Below are 22,072 nucleotides of genomic sequence, written 5' to 3'. Positions count from 1 at the left end.
CTTTTCTTTTTGTGCTTCATGTAATATTCTGAAGTTATTAATGTGGCAATATATTTGACCACAAAAACCTGCCTTCTAGTGTTGTTAAGATTGTGAATTAACTCCACAATGGAAGGCATTTCTGACTTCAAGGTAAAGGGACCATGCTCGGGATAAAATGATTAACAACATGACAGATACACAAGAACTTCTAGCAGGTTTTCCCAGGTGTCTTGCCACGATATGTGTGTAGGCTTAGGTCTATCAAGCCTGTGGGACTCCAGCTGTCAGTGTTGTGTCTCTGTAGTGCAGACACCTGTGAACACCTCACCTGAGCTGCTGTGACCCTGAGACACAGCACGATTCCCCCTGCAGGCACTGGAGTGCTTGGGATATCTTCCAGTGCCCAGTCATGGTGCCAGGTGCCAGGCTGAGGTCCCTCAGCCCTCCTTCCCCCAACTGTTCACAGGGCTTCTCCAGCAGGGTGACAGCTCAGCATGGTTTGATTTGGAAGGTTGGAAGAAAGTCACTTGGAGGAGAATACTTAATTTGTTTAGGTGCCTTTGATTTCATCCTATGCAATCTTAATCTGTTCATATTTCCTGCTGGCAAATTCACAATGAATACAGAGATATAGGACCAGACCTGCAAATTTTAGAGGAAAAACAATGACTTTGCTGGTACTGCTGCTCCTAGTTTTCCCTTTATTCTTTTCTTAAATTTTTAGGATTTTCTCATTATCCCTACTCCCTTTAAATCTCCTCTGGTGTGTATTTCATTTGCATTTCCTTGTTCAGGGGATCTCAGTCACGGCTGGGTTTCCATCCCCTTTCTAGGGCCAAAGTCCTGCCACCTCTCTTCAGCTGTCTCAGCACTTGGTGCCTGGGCTAAGCCACCCAAAAAGGCTTCCTCTCTTGTCTGCCAGGTGTCCTGAGACTGTGATTCTTCCTTACAGGAAGAAGGGCATTTCAGACATCCCAGAGGTGTCTGCTAACCTCCAGGGATGAGGAAAGGAGCCAAGATCAGTTTAAACTTGTAAAAGGCGAGCAGTGGGTGTGATGGTTTTTGTCCACTGGATCTCATCTTCTTGTTCATACAGGATATTTGGCACTAGAGGTTTTCTCTGCCTCACATTGTGAACTATTCGTGCATCCAATACTGAAACAAGTGTTCTTAAGTGTCTCTGTCCCCTGAGGGCGAATTGTTGCATTCCTGTGCCTTCCCAATAATAATAAATAATATCTTCTATTTATAGAGCTTCAAAGTTTCCCGAAGAGCCACCTTAGGGATGGAGCATACCAACAGTTAGTGCATAGCAACCCTAGACAACAACTTAAGACATATGAATGTATCCAGTTGAAGCTGAAGCTGAGATTTCTTTTGGCAGAAGATAATTGCAAAAGTTATTAATTATTATTGTTGTTGTTGTTTATGCAGCTCTAGACTCAAGAGCAATAGGCACTTTTAAAATACTACCAGCAGTTAGAAAAAAGCACAAAGGTATTACAATCATATTACAGTAATTTGCAGAAGGCAGAATGTTCTAGTAAAAATCCTCCCTTGGAGGTTTTTCCATCCAGGACTCAGCACAAACTCTTGAATAGTCCATAATGCCAGAAGAGGAGAAAGATGGCTTTTTCATAAGTTCCCAGTGTAAACTTCAGCATATAGTTTAGTTGCTCTGAAGCTAACAGCACGTCTACAGAGCATGTTGTAGGTGTTTAAAGATGAGATCTGGAAAGAATTCCAATGCAAGTATTTGATATGAATCTCTATGTATTTTGCAGGGTAATTTTATTCAAATTGACAGTGGTTGGAATTTTTTGTCTTAAACAACAGGACAGTGTGTACATAAGCCTGGATTTACAGATCATCTTTAATTGCAAGGGTAGATGTTTGCTTGCTCTTGTACTGGCCACAGTGGAAACCACTGATATACTGCATAAGTATTTTTAAAATTTCATGGACTTCACAAACTAATATAGCTCAACTAGTAAATAGAAGGACAGTGTGATTATACTGAAAGTATTTTGTAGGAGCAGTGAGTCTGCAAATTTTTTTGAAGGAACTATGAAATTTCATGACTATAATTTTTTTACATTGATGCCCAAATAAATGGTAAAGCTGTGAAAGGTGCGAAGGAAAATGTGAATAGCACACTGAATTAACCGTTCATCTAATGCTGAACAATATAAAAATATTCTCTTTAAAGAGTGTTTCATTTTTATTCATTTTGATACACAGCACCCATTCCTTGCTTTCTTCATATTTTCTTATCTTGAATTACTAGCATGGAGGTTTTGTATTTCCTCTTCAGTTGTTTTCCTAAAAATCTGTAGCCTTTGAGAAAGGGTAGAGATGCTTTTTTTCAATGGAGATGTTTCATGCTTGTCATGCTCAACTAAGCTGGAAAAAGACTAGTCCAAGGTCTCATTAGCATCCCTCCTGTGAGGACAGCACAAACTCTGTCTGAAGCAAAAAGCAAGCAGAGCATGTTCCAGCTCCCACTCATGTCTGTGGAATGGTTTCTGTTGATTAGGGCTGGCTCAGCTGCATATGCCAGGCTGCTTCTGCAGTAAACATCAATTTCCAAAATATCCAGCTTTTGTGTGCCACTTTGAAATGTGAGATGCTGCTGTCCTTCAATAGGACTGGAATATTGAAATCAGAGGGCCTTGCCATCCCAAATGACATGGGCACTGTTGAAAGTGTTGCCAGTGGAGACATCAAACCTTGCCTCTTTGTTCAGGCCTGCCTGCATATGCAGTCATTTCCTTAATGGATTTCTGACACACACTGGATGAGGGAATTGCTGCTGTGTTTTGAAACAGCAATACTTTCTGTCACTCACTAAAAGACTGCAATGAAAATGCAGTGTGAGCTTGCAGTGCTTAAATGCTTCAGTCTGTGCTCTCTATTGAGTGTAAACTCTTCTGAAATCAAGGACAATATCTGTATGAGTGTCATTATGGATCAGCTAAAAGCCTTGATTTTGTGAACATGTTTAGTTTTGTCCCTAATCTCTGAAGGAAGATAATAAATCATGTACCTGTAAACCACATTAGAATTTTCACCAGTAATAATTTCATTTTTATTTTATGTTTATCTTAATTTATCTAAAACTCTTTTGTAAAGTTTAGAGGAAACCAGTTGTGACTTTTTTGAAAAGACAGTATTTATCTCTTTATTCTCATTTTATTTTTATTCAAATATTTGACAGCATGAATTTTCTAATGAGTTTAGCACACTAGAAACATTCAGAAAATGCCTGAAGGCAGTGGTTTATATGATCATAATTCAAACCACATGTCTTTTCCTTAATGGAATGATATTAAAGGATTATTTTGTTTGCATTTGTCAGTTTATTGATACCAGACACTTCAGTACATTTTGTAAAGTGACTTTCAGTCCCAGGAATCACTTTACTGCTAGGAATAGTCTTTGATTACCTGGGACTCATCTAATTAATCATTATTAAGGGGTTGTGACATAGTTTTTAGGCCTGGGGGAATTCTTAGGGTGTTCTCTGATGGCATCTTCCTATCTACTCCACATATATCACTGACTCCATTTTCCAAGTTCGGCTACAGGGAAAGTATGAAAATCCATCCCTGGCTGCCCAGTTCACCCAGTTCCCTGGGCAGATTTTGCCATGGACCTTTTGGGTGGGTCCTGGGCTGTGTCAACCAGCCAGGTGTGCTGCACACAGAGGAGCTGGGGATGGTTCCTGCAGCACAGCAGCACTGCAGGCTCCTGTCTCTGAATGCCCTGAATTCTCTTTCCTTGCTTTTCTGCAGTGGTTGCTTTTCTGTTCCTCATTTGGCTCCTTTCTTCTCAGTCATTATTTAGCACTGTTCTGCAGAGAAGCACATTTGTTATCTTTCAGGCCAGGTTTTTAGCTGTTCTTGGCCTTGCTGTGTTTGCATGAATTCCTCCTGCTAACACGGATAGTCTCACTGTTTGCTAATCTTTCGTTCCTTACATTCAGCAAAACCTTGAACAATTGAACATTGGCTGTTTCTGAAAGGATGGACATGAACTTCTCATTCTCTCTCTCATGCTTTCTGGTTTACTGAATGCTGATTTTAGATTGCTTACTTTTCTTAAACGTGACTTAAAGTCATTTTGGAGAGAGAGTATTATAATTACTCGGATTACTGGAATGAGAAATGCAAACAGCTGTGTTGCTTCTTGCAGTTAAGGGATGTGCTCTGATCTGCTGGTGGACTGGAAGCAGGTTAGCAAGTGTGTTTTCTGTGCCTTGCATACTCCTGGTACCTGTTTTTCTGCCAAGACACGCAAAAATTAAGTATTTTTCAAAACCTTTGTGGTTTCTAATAATCATTTCCTGAGAAGGATTCTGAACTAGGAAGAAAGTTGGTTTGAGATGGAAGAAGTGCAAATTTTAATTCCTTCCCAGTCTGATTCACATCTGGGCTGAAAACTGTCTCCTAAACCAGCTGGCCTCCCCTTCACTGTCCACTGGTGCTCCAGTACAAAACCATGCAGGGAGGTATTTTGCATCCCAATATCTTCTGAACACCTTTTTCAGGACTCGAGTTTTTGAGATAATGCAGACATGTTTTGATACTTCATTGATTTCTGAGGAACAAAATTGTATTATAAAATTATTTTCTTCTGCTGTGCTTCACTCTTTCTTCTTCTTGGCCCACAAAAAGTGTCTTCTACAAACCAGAAAATGAAAACCCATGTAATTCAGACAACTCATTAGACTATAACAAGTTTTAATGTTTTAAAAAATCTTTTAATCTTTTATCTTTTCTCTCTTCACTTCTCTTCCCCCAGAGATAAACACATTTCTACCACAGTACCTCTGCAGTACCAGCTGAACAGCATAACACAACTTTTTCTTGCAGTGCAATGTACCACAACTTCCTCTTGTTATTTCCCAGCACCTCTGGGGAGTCAACCCCGCTCACACTGCCCAAACCCCACCTCACCTGTTAAGGGATCTGTGACAGGATAGGGACAGTGATTCTGTGGAAACTTCCACAGCAATTAATCCAATGTGTTGTGTAAAATGCAAAACACTGCATGAAATCTGGATGGAGGTGTGTGGGGCTAAAATAAATCTCGTACTGTCTGCTTCACCTTGTCTGTGGTGGGGTGAGAGAGTGCAAAGGACTGAGAGCAGCCATGTGACAACTCTGGACTGACTAGACTCCTAGATGCCTGAGCTCTCATACAATCCCCTAAAAATAGCCCCTTATGGTTCCCATCATTGTTTGTCCAGCTATTTTAATTAGCTTGTGGTCTTCAGCTTTTGCTTTGAAATTTTTAAATGGGAAATATATACACTAGGCCAGTAACCCCACGTTCTTCCAACCTTTTCTTAAATTAGAGAGATTATAGCTATGTTTATAAATTACCTAATGCATTTGGCCTAGTATCTCTAAATATCACTGGCTTCTACATAAAGTTTTTAATGAGAACTAATTTTAGGTGACTCAGACTATTTACAGGTATTTTTTCCCACATCTGATATGTCACAAATGTGCTCATTTCTTAAACTTTAGTTGAAAGACTGGTTTATTCCATGACCTGGCACAGGCTTAACCTCTCCTGCCAATTGCAAAATGGTTTTGCTGACATATTGTGATGAGAAGGGAAAGATTTCCAAGGAAAATCAATGCCCAGAAGGCAGATAGGTATTTAGCAAGGTTTTTGGTTATTTTAGGTAGTGCAAACCCTGCTCTATGAAAAATGGGTCCAGGTAGAAGAGTGCTTTACAGGTTTAATCTTTACTTGTAGATTAATTTAGCCCTCTACTGCTGTTTAATGTTCTCTATAGTTAGTTTCTTTATTGCCACATCTGTCTTCCACTCTTGGCAGAGTGTTTAATAGTGAAGCAGTTATGCAAAAGCATCTTTCTGGGGTTCTTCAGGTGTGATCACTGTCCACAAGGTGGCTGTGTTACTGGTAAAACATGACTGCTCCTGACTGAAACACCAGTTCAATTTGGGAGAAATATGCAGGATGAGGTTGTGACTGACATCCTTGCCAAAAGTATCCCTGAGGCTGTGTTTTTAGAGTCCTAGTCTACATTCTGTCCCCAAAAGCCAAAAGAGAGATGCTGAGCCCCAGACTGGTGCCACAGTTGGGCAGTTCACAGAGTTTTAGGATGAGTGTTCCAGGCTGGAATCCAGACAAGTTGTTTGAGTCAGCTGAGTCTGGGTGCTATTGATGGCACAGCAGCAGGGAGAGGAGATCAGAAATTTTTTTAAAATTGCATTTAAGGTCTTATTCACAGATGGACAAAAAGATGGTGGAACCAATGTCTGACAGAGATCATAAATGTAGTCAAAACCAAAATGTAGCGAAGTTTGTTGGTTCCATGAGAAATCTGATTTCAGAGAAGAAACATAACCTTTTTTTTAGGAAATAATATCTTTTACTACTTTCTTTCAGAGGGCAGGATGAAAATAATTTTGATATTTTTATTATATTAAACTTCATATTATAAAATTATGAAAGATGAAATTAAGGAAATATTTCTTTTTCTTGAACCCTTCTCAGATTTCTTCCAGTGCTTCCTTTTGCAGAGACTTTTTACTTTGCTAGGCTTCATTCAAAGCTTCAGTAAGGACAAATAGGGAAAAAATGCAATGGCTTAAAAAAAATCCTCTCCTTGTCAGAATTCTAGGAGTCTCTAGAGTTGAGACCAATGAACTGCATCTTCTGGCAAGGTTTGAGCACTAAGGAGTAGACCTGGAGAGAGGCTGTGGATGAGTCCTGCATCCGTCTCATTGCACAAACTCTGCATGAAGGGTGGATAAGCAGCTCTTCTAGAAAGGTGGAGAAACGTCCCCAAGGAAAGAGGCCATAGGACTGCTAATGGTTCCCAGGTACTGGGGACCTTTCTGTCCTCACATACATCTTCTCAGCTGGATTTGTCAGGACAGAATCAAACCAGGATCTGTAAGGGGCTGGACCCAGACAGAGAGGAGGAGTATGACCTGTCATTTCCCCTGATACCACATGCAGCACAGCCTGTGTTGGTTAGGAGGGGGTGCTGAGCAGAAAATGCACCCTTGATCTTGTTCCCCTTTGGGAGAGAAAATACCTGTATCGACAATTCCCGGCTTCACTGCTTTTGTCCAGCTGATAGGACCCAGAGGCTTCTCTGTCCAGCCAATGTTCTACACTCACCTACACTCTTTGTCCAGTGCCCAGAGATCAAGTTATTCCACTCTCTGTGATAATAGCCAACAAATCATTCAATCTGTGGCTGCCAGGTAAGAACTGAACCTGTGTTGCTCTGCTGGACAAAAAGTGCTGTAAGCAAACAACTGAAAACTCAATATAGTCCTATTGCTCTCATGGGTTCCTGAATAGACCCCTTGCTTGTTTATGCCTTGAGAATCATAAACCATTTAATTTCTGCAACCAAAACAGTTTGATGCTTGTGTTTTCCTAGTCCAGGGTGATGTTTTCATTTCTGTTTATAATCAGTTCCACTTTTTGGTTTCCATGTACCAGGGACTTTTTGCGTGTGATTGGTGCATTGACCCCTTGGGGTCTGCATACGGCTTCTCTGGGATTTGCAGCTAAGGTAACAAAGGAAAAAAACTGTCTCTGTCAGTAGGGCAGAACTCCATTTATTTCCCTGGAGAAAGTGTTAGGATGGGATACAGATCAGAAAAGGCTGAAAGCTACTGCTCTTGCATTAGGCTCTCTTTGTCAGAATTCTCAGCATTGCTAAGCATACAAAGTTTCAAGTGTGTGAGTGAAAGATGGAGTTCATTAGCATACAAACATACATACATTTTCCATTGATATATTTGTGCAAATTGCATAATGTTTTCATACAAGTTTAAAATCTCAGTCCAAATTGCTGTCTAAAAAAGTTCAGTTTGGTCTGTTATTCCTCGACACTCACTGAAAGAAAGCAGCAGGAATTTTTGTTTTTTAAATTTCCTGGGAATGGGATAACAACATCTAAGTGCTGCTGGGTTGTGTATCCTGTGTGTTGTTCAGTAATTTTTCCCAGAAGCAGTTTTATTTTAATGACAGGCCATCTGATCCCAGAGTCTCATCTGAGCACTGAATTAGCAAATATTTATTATCACAGTATTTGAACAAGTTTAGTGCCTATCCCAAGATTTGAGTCCTTTCAAAGCTGGAGTCTGTGAACCACATTAACCATGATAAATAACATTAACTCCAGTTGCTTTCATGTGAGAGGCCTGTTTTGGATTTTCCAAGCAATCAGCCAACCTTCCTGCATTAGCAGTTACCATTTCCATAGGGATCTTTCTAGTTGTGATTCAGCCTCTCAGCAGTTCACAAGTTCAGGGCTTACAGAAAGCAGGGCTATACCTGTCTCTCTTCATAGACAGCAGAGATGGGTTTATTTTTAGCACAAGTATTCCAGAAATACATTCCTCCCCTCTTTAGAAATCTGTGGGAGAGACAAACACACATACAGACAATTTTGCCTACAATTGTGGCAGTGGGTGCCTGAAAACTACTTTTTCCACTGTCTTGTAATCCCAAACATTTTTTTCAATGTGCACCTGTTCTCTCCTATGTCTGAGTCCATAGGTGTCATGACTTATGATACACCAGAGCTTTGTGCATAAGTTCTCTTACAGGTGCAGAGCATGGGAAGCTGTTGGAACTCTGTAGTTTCAGGCCAGAACTTAGCACTTAGAAGTGTCCTGATGTTTGGCAAGACCACCATTCAGTTTGGGATGAGTTAGGAGAAATACTTGAGTACCAAAAGCCCAGACCAGGACTTCAGAAGACTCATCTTTGCAAAATCTTCCTGCTGGAATCTAAGGTGAAAAATACACCTTCCTCAGGTTGGGAATTCAAAGCTGGAGGTTGCTTTGGAGAAGGGAGGTCATTGTCCCTCCAAGGAGGAGTAAGCCTGGGCTGCTCTTGGATCTCAGGGACAATTAGTTCATCTCAAGTGCTTGGAGATTCTCAGGCAGCAGAAACTTGCTCATGCTGTAGCAATGTAATTAGCAGCTCTTTTTAACATGCAAATGACCACTGGGCTCATATGGAGTCCTGCTCTGCCATGGAAGCAGGAGCTGGGCTGTAATCACAGGAGATCCTGCTCTTCATCTCGCTGTAGGCTGTGGTTCAAGTCCAACATGATGCTGAACTCCAGTAAGATGCGGTGTGCACTCAGCATGGCACAGGGTGCCATCCATTGTTCAGATCTGCAGTACAAAAACATAGCTTGGTGACTTCACGGCATGTTTCCCCAATATCCAACATCCTATTGCAGTGCGCCAAATGAAACCTAATGCTGGCATGTGCCTTCCATGATCTTGTTTGCTTTGGAAGGACAGTGGAAGAGATCCTTACTCCAAGAACTCCAAGAACACTGGCTACATGTGTCCAGCCTTGATGATGAAATGAGCTATTTATGAAAAAGCACCCATAGGACAGCAATGTGTTACTCGTGTGCATATGTACACAGTATTTTTAGTGGTGACCCTAATAAACACTTTGCCTCCCACCTGTAGGCACAAAACTACAGTGTTCTAAGGTTTGATTCACTGGCAGCAGTGAGCCCATGGCACAGCATTGCTGTCTGTATTAGTTATCTCTGAAGAATTACCAATGGCCAATCTGAATGTAAAAATAGCTGATGACTGCTTGTTTCATCTGTCTGTTACTCGACACCGCATGGTTATTCCAATACGTATGTTTGCCTCTTGCCCACCATGATCTCTGTTTGGTTTCCCCTTGCCTTATAACTATTTAAATACGTTTTACTAACTTCGGATTCCTTGCTCATTTCACTTCACCTGGCTGGGCAGGTCTGTGAGGGCTCAAGGGTTAGCTCCTCCACTTTTATTGTTTTTATTTATTTTTCAGTCATTGTTTTTATTAAAATAATCATGTTCAGAGGAAGAGTCCGACACACAAATAATGGGAACTGCTAATAGTAAGCAGGCTGCTCTAAAATGTGCTGGGGCTTTGACTTAAGGGTGAAAAGCAGAGTCCTGCATTGTCCCTATCAGGAAGCTGCAGCACAGAAGGTAAGAGGGAAGCATATGGGTGTTTTTAAAACGGGAATTGTGGAGAATGGTGGTTTCTGAGTGTGTGAATGTGTGTGCAATCATGGATGAGTAATGTGATTGATCAGACAGGAGAAATCAAACAGCATTTAAATCTTTTCTTCAGTGATTAGAGGTGGAATGTCCTTTCATTTTGTCCAGCTTTTTTTTTTTTTTTTTCTCAGAGAAATGCAGGATTGTCTCTGAAAGTCTGTGTGTGGAAAGAGACATACACATAGATCTGTTTGCAGTGAATACTGTTTATGACTTGTAATTATTTTGTAAAGAGGCATGATCTTTTTAAAAGAGCACTAAATTGATATGAAGCACATTGTGCTGTAAACAACTTTAAGGAAATATACATTGGTTGTACTTTTGGTTTTACTTTCCAGGTGATTACTGCCTACAGATAAGCTACTCTTTAAAATTTTAGTGATTTGTATAGGATTTGGAAGGCTGTTGAATGTTTCTTTTTTTGGAACAAATAGGAATAGAATAATTTAAATATTTTATAAAAAGTAATTATTATGCTACAGAGCCTGAAAAAGTAAGATAGTTCAAATACATATGCAGGGCTAAGAGGCCACAATAAATGACTGTGACTATGACTTGTATCCAATTTTAATTGTCGGAAGATTTCTTAAATGCCATAGGCTTTTCTTACTCTAGTTGTTGCAGAACTTCTTAGTCTGCTATCCCAATAATTAAAATTGAGCTTGAGAAGCCAAACTGCTTATGCTTTTTTAAATGGCTTCTGAACTGGCAATCTGATTAAATCTGAATAGGAAAAAGTTTTACAGCAGCAGACCAGAGTGACTGGTTCACACTGAATATGTACAGTACCAGCTAGAGGGTTTCTCTCTAGTCCTCTGCCACTTCTGGGAGGGAGGCAGGGGAGAAGGAAAAGAGAGAAGAGATAAGAAGGGCAAATAAGCTTTCTGGACAGGATCAAAGTCTGTGGCTCTCTTCCCTCACTTCTTCAAGGAACGGACCACTTAAAAAGCAAATGTCCTCAGTTAAATGCTTGAAGGATGAGGTCTGTGACAAATACTAGATGTAAAAGATTCCCAGTACACTGGAGCCCCAGCTACATTTCTCCATCCTTCCATGCTTGTCATTATGAAGGTATTTATGTAGGCATTCTCAGCTTAGTTACCAAAAGAGTTGTAACTTGAAGGCCGCAGCTGGATGGAAGTTTGCAGGTGTAATTACATCCCTGCACTGCAAGCCAAAAGCACACAGAAATTTTGCTCTGTAGCCTCTTATTCCTACCTGCTTCTCTGAAATTCTTGTCTCACTTGTACATGCATTACCAGACCTGTGGAAAAGGTCCAGAAAACTGTTAATCCCTCCAAGACCAGAAACAAAGTCAGCTAACCCTATGAGCCATGTTGGGGGAAAATTCCACTCATCTGTATCAGTCTTTCTTTAGTCCAGCTGAGTTACACACAGAAAGTTGCTGGCAGAGGCAAATTCTGCAAGTGCTTTTTAGCTGCAGGCTTGCCTGCAGCTGGGATGCCAGGTCACACAGAGCTTTGGCTACTCTGAGCAAGAGGGTGAGTTATTGCTTTTAGAGGTAACTGTGCATTGCTTGAGGTTGGGTCGCATTTTGGGATCAGCTGTGAGCCAGCTGACAGATGTGTGGGGAAAGGACCACAGTGGGAGCTGCATGTGTTAACTCAGAGGGGAACTTTACACTTGAGATAAGGTTGTTCCTCTTCAATCAAGCCTGCATATGCTTTTGGATGGATCAGTGATTACTTACACATATCTGAAGTTGTGTGTGTATATATGCGTATTATGTATATATTATATATGTATATTTGTGTGTGTGTGTTGAGCTTGGTGTGTTATGACTCTTGCTGCTTGCCAGGTTTTTATGTCTTTCAAGTGTATGTGGTGGAAGAGACTGCCACCAAGACCCCTATCCTTTAGCAGTCTCAGAGAAATTAAGGCACCATTGAAGCTGTAGGGGGACAACCCTTACCTAGAAGTAAGGACTTCCTTGGGTTTCCCTGCCAGTCCTCTTTGGACAGGAATAGAAAGTAGATATTTAATTATAGTTCTAGGTTTCTTTCCATCACCTGTGCTTGCAAATAATGATATACAAGAAGGCAGTAGCTAGTAATGATTAATCTAAATCATCTGGTAACAGTCAGACCCATCTTTTTATGAGTCAAGAAGGTCAAACAGGAATGCATCTTTATTTTAAGCCTCTCACATAACCACATCCCATTAGTTTCAAGGATGTAGCCTACACACTGTGTCAAAGGCTGTTTTGGGGACTGTGATAAGGCTATGACAGTCAGGTACACAAAGGCCCCCTAATTCTTACTTTCCACTTGCAAAAGATAGATATGAAAATCCCTGCAATTTTTTGGAAGAACCTCTCAAAAAGATGTGTGTAGTTGACATTTGGCTGTGCCTTAACATGCAAAGTCAGCAAGCAGCAGTCTCTGGCAGTTTGCAGCTACTGCAGATCCTCAGTCTCAGGTGTACTTCTGTCTATCGGCTTTACCTGGATCAGACATAAGCTGTCCTACCTTGAGGCCAGCTTGGCTTGCCTGTCTGCTTCATTATAGACCCATGTGCAATTTTGCACTCTTCTGATGGCTTTTGTTCTGTTGAGGTGTACTTCATGTGTCCCTGTCTCTATCCTTTGCATACTTCAGAGCACAGGGCTTCGTTGTGCAGAAATTGCAGATGAGTGCCCAGGACTGCTCAGGATGCTGGTGCAGAAACAACATCATACTCAGAGGGAACTGACCCCTGCAAGCTGTGTCAGGGTTTGTGCTGGGGCCACGGGGCAGAAATCCTTATCATGATATTGTTCATGGAGACTCTTTGTTTTGACTGATCTGCTTTGTAGTAGTGATAGTAGGACTTGGTCTCTCTCCGCAAAACTGAAAAATTAGTCTTTGACCAGGTTTGTGAATTGAATGAAGGCACAGACAAGCAGCTAGAATTTCCACCTCTGTGGTGTGTGGGAGAATAGAGGAGAAGAGATGGGAAAAGAGAAGTAGCTGGTGACAGCACTAGGCTGATGGTGATGCCATTGTTTGTCTACAGGCTTCTTCAGAGAGTCTAGGGAAGCCCCATGCTGACAGCATCGTTGAAGCTGCTGAGGGATTGACTCTACCGGAGTCATCAGAGTCTATCTCTTGGGTGACAAGTGTGGATTCTGCTTAAAACTCTTGATGTTTCCTTTTCTGCCTTTTGCATATATTCTTTACAGAATAATCACAAGAAACACCGTAGCAAGTGCATTAACTGTGAAAGAATGAGGAATTGGCTTGGGGATACACCATTCAATCATAACAATTAATCAATCTCTGAATAGGGAGCCTGCATTTCCCAGGGCAAAACCAAAACTTCTGTGCACAGTGCCGAAGGAGGGAGCTGGAAGGAACTGTCGTCTTGTTCAGGGTGAGATTTTTCTCCTGGCTTTTGCTCCTCAAAAGGAGGAAAGTAGTATGGCCTCCAGAGATACCTGGGGCAAGGGCGAGTGGGCTCTCCCTGCCCTCCCATAGGTGTGTAGCTGTCCCATGGCCATGCTCCAGATAGCAGGCAGCAGGCAAGCCACATCTTTTGTCCTTCAACTGGAATGGCTCTGTTGTAATCACAAATGGTTGAGTGGCAGTTTGTCATCGGAGAAGAGATGTTATGTGAAAGGATGGTTATGTGCTTGAGTCATGTGCTTTGGCATGCATTGAGTGTTACCCTGCCTGCCACACTACGTGCTCAGGAGCAGAGCTCTTTGGGCTGCATTTGAAAGCTATAGCAAGGTGTAAGTAAGAAATAGCTCTGTTCCTGCAACCTGAGCCAGAATATTTTGAAAACCAGAGCCTCCACCTTCTCCCCCACCTCTGATACCTACACCTTTTGGTCTTCGGTAACATAAGACAGGTATTTCGATATGTTGCCTGTCCCTAAGTCCTGTGGAATTCAGGGGTGAGAAAACTGCTTAGAAGCTGGAACAATTTTGAACTTAGCACATACAAGCATTTTGAATCCTTTTCTTAAAAGAAAACAGGTTCAGCAAAGTCTTTGTCCAAATCTTGAAAATATTCAGAAGTTATAACAAAAAAGAGCAGATGAGACTACCACTAAAGGAATAATCCTTTTTTTTCCTGCAAAAATAACCCTGTTGTTTCCTGAGACTGTATCCTTTGTAGTGGGTGTGGGTCAGACTCTCCTTGTCAAGAAGCTTAAATGGTTTAAGTGTAAACTTGACAATGCTGATGGTATCAGCGTGCTAGGGCTGATGAGCAGAGGGCAGTGTAAGTGGGGGATGGTTTCAGATTCCCCAGCCTGGAAAGAGAAGTGAGGTATGCCTTGTTGCTAGCTGCAGATTTCCTTGTGTAGGTCACAGAGGAGAACACACCTGCCTCCCATTTGTGTCTAACATACTTGCTGATTTCATTACAGTTTTCCCATGACAAGGACTGGGACTGTCTGGCGTGCTTCTGATTACAAGGCATCCAAACCAGTATATTTGTTTTCTTGACCATATATTTTATTTCCCTTCCCCCTTTGTCATCTCCCACTTCTAGCCATTGCAATGTTGTGATACTCCACAGGTTTCCCTCTGCTTTGGGATAATCTCCTTTCTCCCATTCAGGAAGTGAAAACTCAGAAGCTTTCATCATCTAAGTCTCGCCTGAGGCTGAATGGAAGGAGATGAATACCTGTCTCATCAGCCAAAATCCTTCCAGTGCTCAGTGAGGGCTCTGTACCATTGTATTGTCAGCTGTCACCATCAGCTAGTGAGGAAGGCTTCATTTTAACAATCTGAGCAAGATTTAGGTATCAAGCACCAGAGATGAAGCAGAGATCTTTGCAGTCACTCACCTCCAAATCTGGTTGGACTTCACTGTGCAATGTAATGCCAAGCTACAGCACCATACTCAGTTGAAAGGGGGGTGGAGGGGTGGGCTTACAGAGATTAAAGTACCATGAGTTATGGAGGGCAGTGGGAAGGTATATTTTTGCCCTACCTGAGAAAAGTTAAGCTCTTCTTGTGCATTCATAAAACACAGATTTGATTCCCTGCCCTGCCACAAATGCCCTCTTTGAACTTGGGCAAATCAGCCAGCTGAAGCTGGGCCTTAACTGCTGATCTGAGACACAGATCTTGCTTGCAGTGGGAGAGTTTGCAAAGATAAATAGCCACGAGGTGTTCATGTACCATATGGCTGGGGAGCTGTATAAATATCTTGGTGTATAGTGACTGACCTAGTTACAGACAGTGGCCTTTTCCAGGCAGATATTTAATGCCAAGAAACGCACTGTTTGGGTTCAGTTGCTTAAATGTCACTTGTCTGTGCTGACTTCAGGTCATAGGAGGAGCACCATCCCTTTTGCCTTGTGATTGTCATAGACTTGTGTTGTTTGTCAAGTGCTGCACCTGCCCTTGGCCTGTGTCAGTCGTGTGCTCTGTGCCTTTGAGTTCCCCTGTCATGTCTGCATGCTACTGGCTCTTCAAAGGCAGTGAATCAGGAGATGGAAAGGATGAACAGGAGTTGCAAGAAAGCCTCAGTCCAGATACAACCCTTTCTGAGAGACATCTCCTTCTTCCAAACTTAACAGGCCTGTTGGCAGGATGGGGCATTTGGAGGACATTGGGGAAGGCAATCCGGAGACCGGCTGGAAATAACTGTTGGGTCTTTGCCACTGAACCAGAAAGGGAAAGGTAGAGACACTTGCAGTCTCTTTTCCTCCCATTTTTCTTCATGTGAGGTCTTCATCTTCCAGTGTTTGAAGCTTTGTGGTCTGAGCTGGAAAGGTAAGCGTTTCAGCTGGGGCTGCAAGAGGTTCACCTCCTTTGAGGAAAGGACACAGCAGGATACAGAACACACAGTCATTAGCTAAGTACATTTCTTCCTTGTGTTCACACTTCCACCAGCCTACACTGACCTTCCTGGAACTGATGGATCCCTGGTTCCAGCTCCCACTGGAACAAATGAAGTAGCTTCAGTAGAGCTCACTGGAAGAAAAGGACTTCAGTTCTTTTTTTTTCAGGAAAAAAAAATAAGTAGAGGTTTGATTAAACAAATAAAATCACAATCATATTCATTTTAATGACATTTCCCCTAGAAAGATAATTGGAAATTTATGGGCTTTATAATTTGAAATATTTACTTAGGGAAATTTCAAAACAAGATCACACTCTCTGTTACAGAACCATCAGAGTATTGTTTGACATAGAAAATAAAATGAAAGGTTTCAGTTAATGTTAAATAGCATACACCCTCTTTGATTTAAGACAGTAATAACATACTATTATAACTATTGTAGTATATATACATGTTATTTCTCACAGTCTTTTTTCACTAAAAATGGTGAAATAATCTAAAATTTAAAAAAAGTTTTTTTAAGTTTAAATGAAATTTTGAAATTTCCAGTTTAATTTCTCTTCAGAATCTTTATTCCATGTGAAATTTTAAAAGCTGTCTACATGAGAACAACCTCTCCTAACACATACACAGACATATTTTCAAAAGTTGACATTGTCCACATGATGGCAATTCAGTTTGGCGGCCAGCTCTGCTGGTGTAGTCTGAAACTACACCATGCCTACCCCACCACTCTTAGGTCTATGTATTCTAGTGAATATTGCAGAAAAGAACAGAATTGCTTTATCCCAAATGTACCGCTATTTTCAGTGATGAGAAATGCAGGTTAGAAAATCAGAATTGTCCCGGGGGCATAATTTGGTGGCATAGAAATGCAGTTTTGGTTCCACCGCTTTTCCTTTGCATGTTGGTCTAAATCTCTATCTCATGGGGGTGAGGTTTGCCTCTTCGCAGACGTTGAATTTCACTTTACTGTGGTTACAGTTGCATATGTAGCTTCTGGACAGTGCACCAATGTTGGCTGAGGAAATAGATGTATTCAGTCACCAATTCTGTTCTCAGTTATTCTACTGACGTCTGTAAAATTACTCTAGATTTATACCAATGTAACTGAGAACAGAAGCTGGCCCAAAGTCAAGAACAATCTCTCCTCTTCTCTGGTCCAGAACAAGCCATTCGAGACATAATTGCCAGGCCAAACCCTCAAGGGAAATGGACCCAGTTCCCTACACTGGTTTGCTTCAGACACATGGTTTCTTTTCCTTGCTTTCCAGAGCAATGATCAAAGATCTGATGCTGGAATAACTGAAGTCACCTTGTTCTATGCTAGTAATTTCTGCCAGTGTTTGGGATTTTCACCCTAAGCTGGAGAGATCCACTCCTCCATCCTCCATGTGCTGTGGCCGGTATTTGTATTTGGGTAAAGTGGTTCCCCTTTCCTCAAGCAGAAGAATTGATTTTAGTTTCCCTTTATGACTACAAAAAAGTGAAAGTGATCTTGTTGTGTGCTAATAGATTAAATTTTATGGGCACCTCAAACTAGAAACTGCCTTTCTTGTCAGTTCAGGAAAATGTGGCTTGAGCACTACTGCCTCTCTTGAAGGCAGCTCCCCTGCTTGTCGAGGATGTTGTGATCCTCCCCCGGGACCACACGTAAACTCCCTGACACCTTTTTGTTTGTTTTCTTAAATGTGCAATGAAGACATCAGGGCTGTGATCACTGACCAGCAGCAGCACGCTCTATAGTCATTCATGTGCTGATCACTGCTGCCATGCAGGACTTTCTGGCAATGTCCGAGGGGCCTCACTGAGCCAGCCCCACTTGGGCTAGGGACGCGCTGCCATCGGCTGTGAGTGTTGTCTCAGCTTGATGACACAAAGCTGAAGAGACCTTTTTCCATCCAGAGCTCTGATCTGATTATGAAATCCTGTGTGTGCCATGAATAAATATGAACCTACGCAAAAAAGTCATCAATTCATTAGGGATTCTCCTATTTCCCATGGTAAGGAGCATTAACTACTCTTTGTCATTCTGAGTCCCTGGAAACTTAAAGAAGCAGCATTTGTGGAAGTAGAGCATGCTCCTGAATAAACGTCAGCCAGCACTCACCACAGGGCTATGAGTTTTGGGCTGGAGCCATGGATGGATGCCACAGAGTGCCACAAGAAGAAAACAGCTCACAAAGATTTAAAAAAAAATATAAAAAATCTTTCCTTCTCATTCTCATGGGTAATGCAGTGCTGCTGACTTCAGACTGCTATGCAACTCCCAAGGGCGCTGCCAAAATGCCACTGTGCTGTCTCATGGCATAACCCTTCAGCCAAATACCAGCCCAAGGGGGTGGGGGAACCAACTGGCCCTTTATATATTGCAGCAGCAGTGATGTCATACACTCCAGCCAAGTCTGCGGGTTTACCCAGCTCCTGTCTAGTGAAAAAAAAAGGGCTGACATTCAGTCTGTGCCAGACCAGGAATAGTACCTGTAATTTAACCTCCTCATCACAACTAGCTAGGCACTTAAGGGAGAGACTGAAAAAAGCCTCCTATTTAAAAGAGGGGGGAGGTTGGTTTCTGATTAAATTGCTTGAAATCTGTGTTCACATAAGCTTTTTCAGTAACTTGTGTCAGATGATGCCTACCACTAACACCTCACACATTTCTCAACAATTCCAAGTGGTTTCAGATACCCAGCATTGCTTTCCTCTTTCTGTAACATAGACTAAATTCAGTCACCCTTAAATGTTTGAACTAGCTGAATCCTGACCTAAGTTCCAATTCTGCACCTTGCTTGTTAGCTGCCATGTTTGTCCAAAAAGGTTAAGAAATGGGACTTTACCAGGATATTAAACCGGTCAGGAACAGCTTCTTTGCCTAAGAAGTTGTTATCATATTTATACAAGGAATAGCTACATCAGTACAGTGCTGCTGTTTCCATCCAGTCCCTGTAATGGTCTGCACCTTGAACACTTGGTGCGGGTACAGCTTTTCCAGCTTGAAACATTACACTTCACAAGCACTTGTATTATGTCCAGGCAAGATGAGGATTGTCACAAGGGTTTCAGAGACAGTGGCAGCCACTATTCTTTCCTGAATCAGTGGTGCCGAGTTGTTTTTGTAACCGTTACTCCATCTAGGAAAAATAATTGCCGAGATTACATCATGATATCCATGTTTATAGTTACTCTACTCACTTTTCAGCAAAAGTTCTCAGTTTACAAGGGACAATATATTTCTCCAGACCTCCATCCATGAGATCTGAAAGCCAAGATTCCTCCTAGTTCAGGCACCACCACCACTACGTACTGACAAACATTGTGCTACTGGAAAGTAGTCAGCAGCCCCGTTAATGAGTGAGACAGAACTTAATCACCATGTCTCATGTCTGTGTTGGCTCTGCACAGTTAAGAGTACCACAGAAGCATTAAAATTGTAATTTAACCTCTGAGCAAAGAGAGAACTGACTGTACATCTCTGGAGTGAGGATACCCTTTTACATCTGGCTGCAATCAGATATAGCACTGTTTGTTGTTTGTTGGATTTTTCTTTAGTTTTACTTTTTTTTTTTAACCCACACATCTTAGACAACAAAAAACTGTCATTGGTACAGGCTTATCCCTAACCACACTGATAATTGCCATTCCTCAGGTGAAGTGCAGGACATAATCACAGTGGGTGAGCCTTTGTTGCCACTTTTGCCAGTAGGTTTTGAATATCACGAGCTGACTCAAAAGTTTCCTTAGAGAAGACTGTGCTATCTGCATTACCTCAGGGCCAGACAGTTCTCCTTGTAGGAAATTGATATATCCTTGCAAAGATTAAGCAAACTGGCCTGAACCTTGCGAGTTTCCACAGCAGAAGAATGGCAGCAATTCACGTTCACCATGGCAGAGCTTTCCTTTAGCATCTCCTGCCTCTGGTTCATACATGGATGCAAAAAATGTTTTGTTTACTGCCTCTTACCATGTCAGCTGTCTACCTTTCATCTCCTTTGCCACAGGAACAGGAAAACCATGGACTTTCAAACCCCAGCTGTGTTAGTTCCAAGTCGTCCAGATTGATGTCTGTATTTGTTGACAGTAGAAAGCCATATACAGGTGGAGTGGAGGCACATATTTTCCTCTGAGTTCCTCCGAAAGAGTAGCACAGCAGGGAAGAATTCTTCTTTTTAGCCTGGAGTCATCACCCAGTCTTTGCAAAGGGCAGAGTGCCAGGAAACCATTGCTCACTCAGCTGCCAGTCCCTGCTGGGGCTACCAGAGTGTGCTGAAGATTGTGACAGTTGTTTGCTAGGAACCTGACTGCACTCCACAAGTTATCAAACCCAACAGGTATTTGGTTATTGTCACTCTGGGATGGACAGCTGTCTCTTTTTGTAAGAAATCCTGAAAATCAGCCCTTAAATGGTTGTAAAATGGGAGTGAACAAATTGTCAAAACAATCCTCAGATCAAGCAAACAAATATCTTTGTTTTCAAATTGCAGAGTTCACTTAGGATCAAAAAAATGCTGAAGGTCAGAAACATCCTGGGACACTGCTTCTGTCAAATCTACATAACTGGACTATTTCTATCTCCTCACTAAAGATGGTCAGAAAAGAAGCCAAATACAAGTATGAGAGTGAGTTCTAAAAACAAGAAGCAAAATTATAAGGCAGGTACGTACTTGTATTTCTCATTTATATAACAGTTAAGAATCAAAACAAGGAGCAGGATGGCCTTTCATTCATCTTCTCTTTTTTCTTGCTGCATTATACACAGACGTATGTCTGTGAGGGGTGTGAAACTCACATTTGAAAAATTTTTGTACAAAGTAAGATGGAGAAGCTCTGTTAGGCTCATTTTATTTCTGGTATAAATCTATTGTAGTTACACATAAGTCACTGGAATTGCATGGCTGGAAGGATAGGATCTAAATTCACTATGATACTTGGAGTCTAAAAATAGGTTGGCTGAGATTCTTTTAAATAGAAAAGGAAGATGAGGAGTGTTTTCATATGAAGAAACAACTGAGCTGGAGTAATTCAGATGATTAAGTTCAGTTCCTTTTACTTCTCATATTTTGACCAGCACTGGGTCATCACAGAGAAAAATAGGTCCTTTCCAAGAGTTTCACTGAGATGGACCAAGGTGGAACCAGGGATTTGGACACCTGGAGAGGCTGTAATCTAGATTTGAATTTCATTGCTCAGTTTTACAAGCTGAATCAGTGGATCTATGCTTGAGATGTAGATATCTTCCACTCATATAGAAGTTGATGTAGATGTGAACTGTGGTGTTTCAGCTCATCACAAGTTCGTAATGCTATTTTAAGGAGGAAATGGAGATACAGACCAGACTATGATTAAATGGTTTTAGCTAGTTCTGGAGTTCTTAAACTGGGTCTCCCTGCAGTTTAGTCAAAACTCTGCTCAAGTCCTCGAATGTGAGAATAATCATCTAAAGAGTTTACAGAGAAACTGTGAAGAGTTTTAGTGTAGAGATTTCAAGTACAACTGAAGGGTCTGTTTTTCTTTTACTTGTTCAATTAAAGATTCCCCCATCCTGTGTTAAGACAGGAGATACACAAAAAACTCAGTACTGTGGGCCCTGACTGTGTATCATAATCACTCTGTGGTATGTTATTATTGTGTTGAATGTGTTACCTTTAGCTCTCAGCAGCTCTGGAACTGAAACCAAATGTTCCCTGTGCTACTTTAGTGGGTCTGCTACAGTCCCCGAGGCACTCCTGCCTTCTGCTGGCTAAGCTGATGTTAGCAGCCTCTTCAGCTCCAACAGACCAACACAACCCAACTGTATCCTGCTATGGATGGCTAGATTGTGCCCCAGCACTATTTGTCTAGAACATGCACAGTAATCCTTTTACCTTTAGTAAAAGGTAAAAGGTCTGTTTTTTCAGACAAGGGCTATGTTCATGGCAGTTATCATGACAAAGCTGTAACTACTAAGTTTTATCGACTTTTCTTTCATTTTGGACTTGGTGTGCAATGATGTACTCAGTGACATTTTTTAAAACTGATTTTTGTTACTAATTCTTCCTGGCCAAAAATGGCTAAGCTTCTTTTCTAAATGGATGCACAGCACTTAGAAGTGTTTATGGTTGGAGGTATGGAAAAGGAAGTACTTGAAATTTGTTTTGCATGTCCTTGTTTAAGAGCCCAAGTAAAGAATATGAGGTGAAAACACTTTTTTTAAATGGCTCTTTC

At 41.5% G+C, this 22,072-nt stretch overlaps 1 protein-coding gene across 7 annotated transcripts in view; it reads left to right on the top strand.

Annotated features, from left to right (window-relative positions):
* Positions 1-22,072, top strand: part of CUNH10orf71 (chromosome unknown C10orf71 homolog) — a 44,969-nt gene that overhangs the window by 13,574 nt on the left and 9,323 nt on the right. For 3 of the 7 annotated variants that reach the window (XM_066191263.1, XM_066191264.1, XM_066191265.1), the window contains exon 2: positions 20,353-20,524. The gene's annotated coding sequence lies outside the window, so the exon portion shown is untranslated. Of the gene's footprint in view, positions 1-9,740; positions 9,999-11,507; positions 11,573-15,605; positions 15,802-20,352; positions 20,525-22,072 lie in introns of those variants that run through there. The other 4 variants (XM_066191259.1, XM_066191260.1, XM_066191261.1 and 1 more) reach the window with 4 other exon arrangements.

Source organism: Chamaea fasciata, unplaced genomic scaffold (assembly GCF_029207755.1).
Source record: "Chamaea fasciata isolate MVZ Bird 193981 ecotype frontalis unplaced genomic scaffold, bChaFas1.0.hap1 SCAF_9, whole genome shotgun sequence".
Classification (NCBI taxonomy): Eukaryota; Metazoa; Chordata; class Aves; order Passeriformes; family Sylviidae; genus Chamaea; species Chamaea fasciata.
Note: the sequence above shows the minus strand (reverse complement) of the source record. Positions and strands in the feature narration are given on the sequence as shown.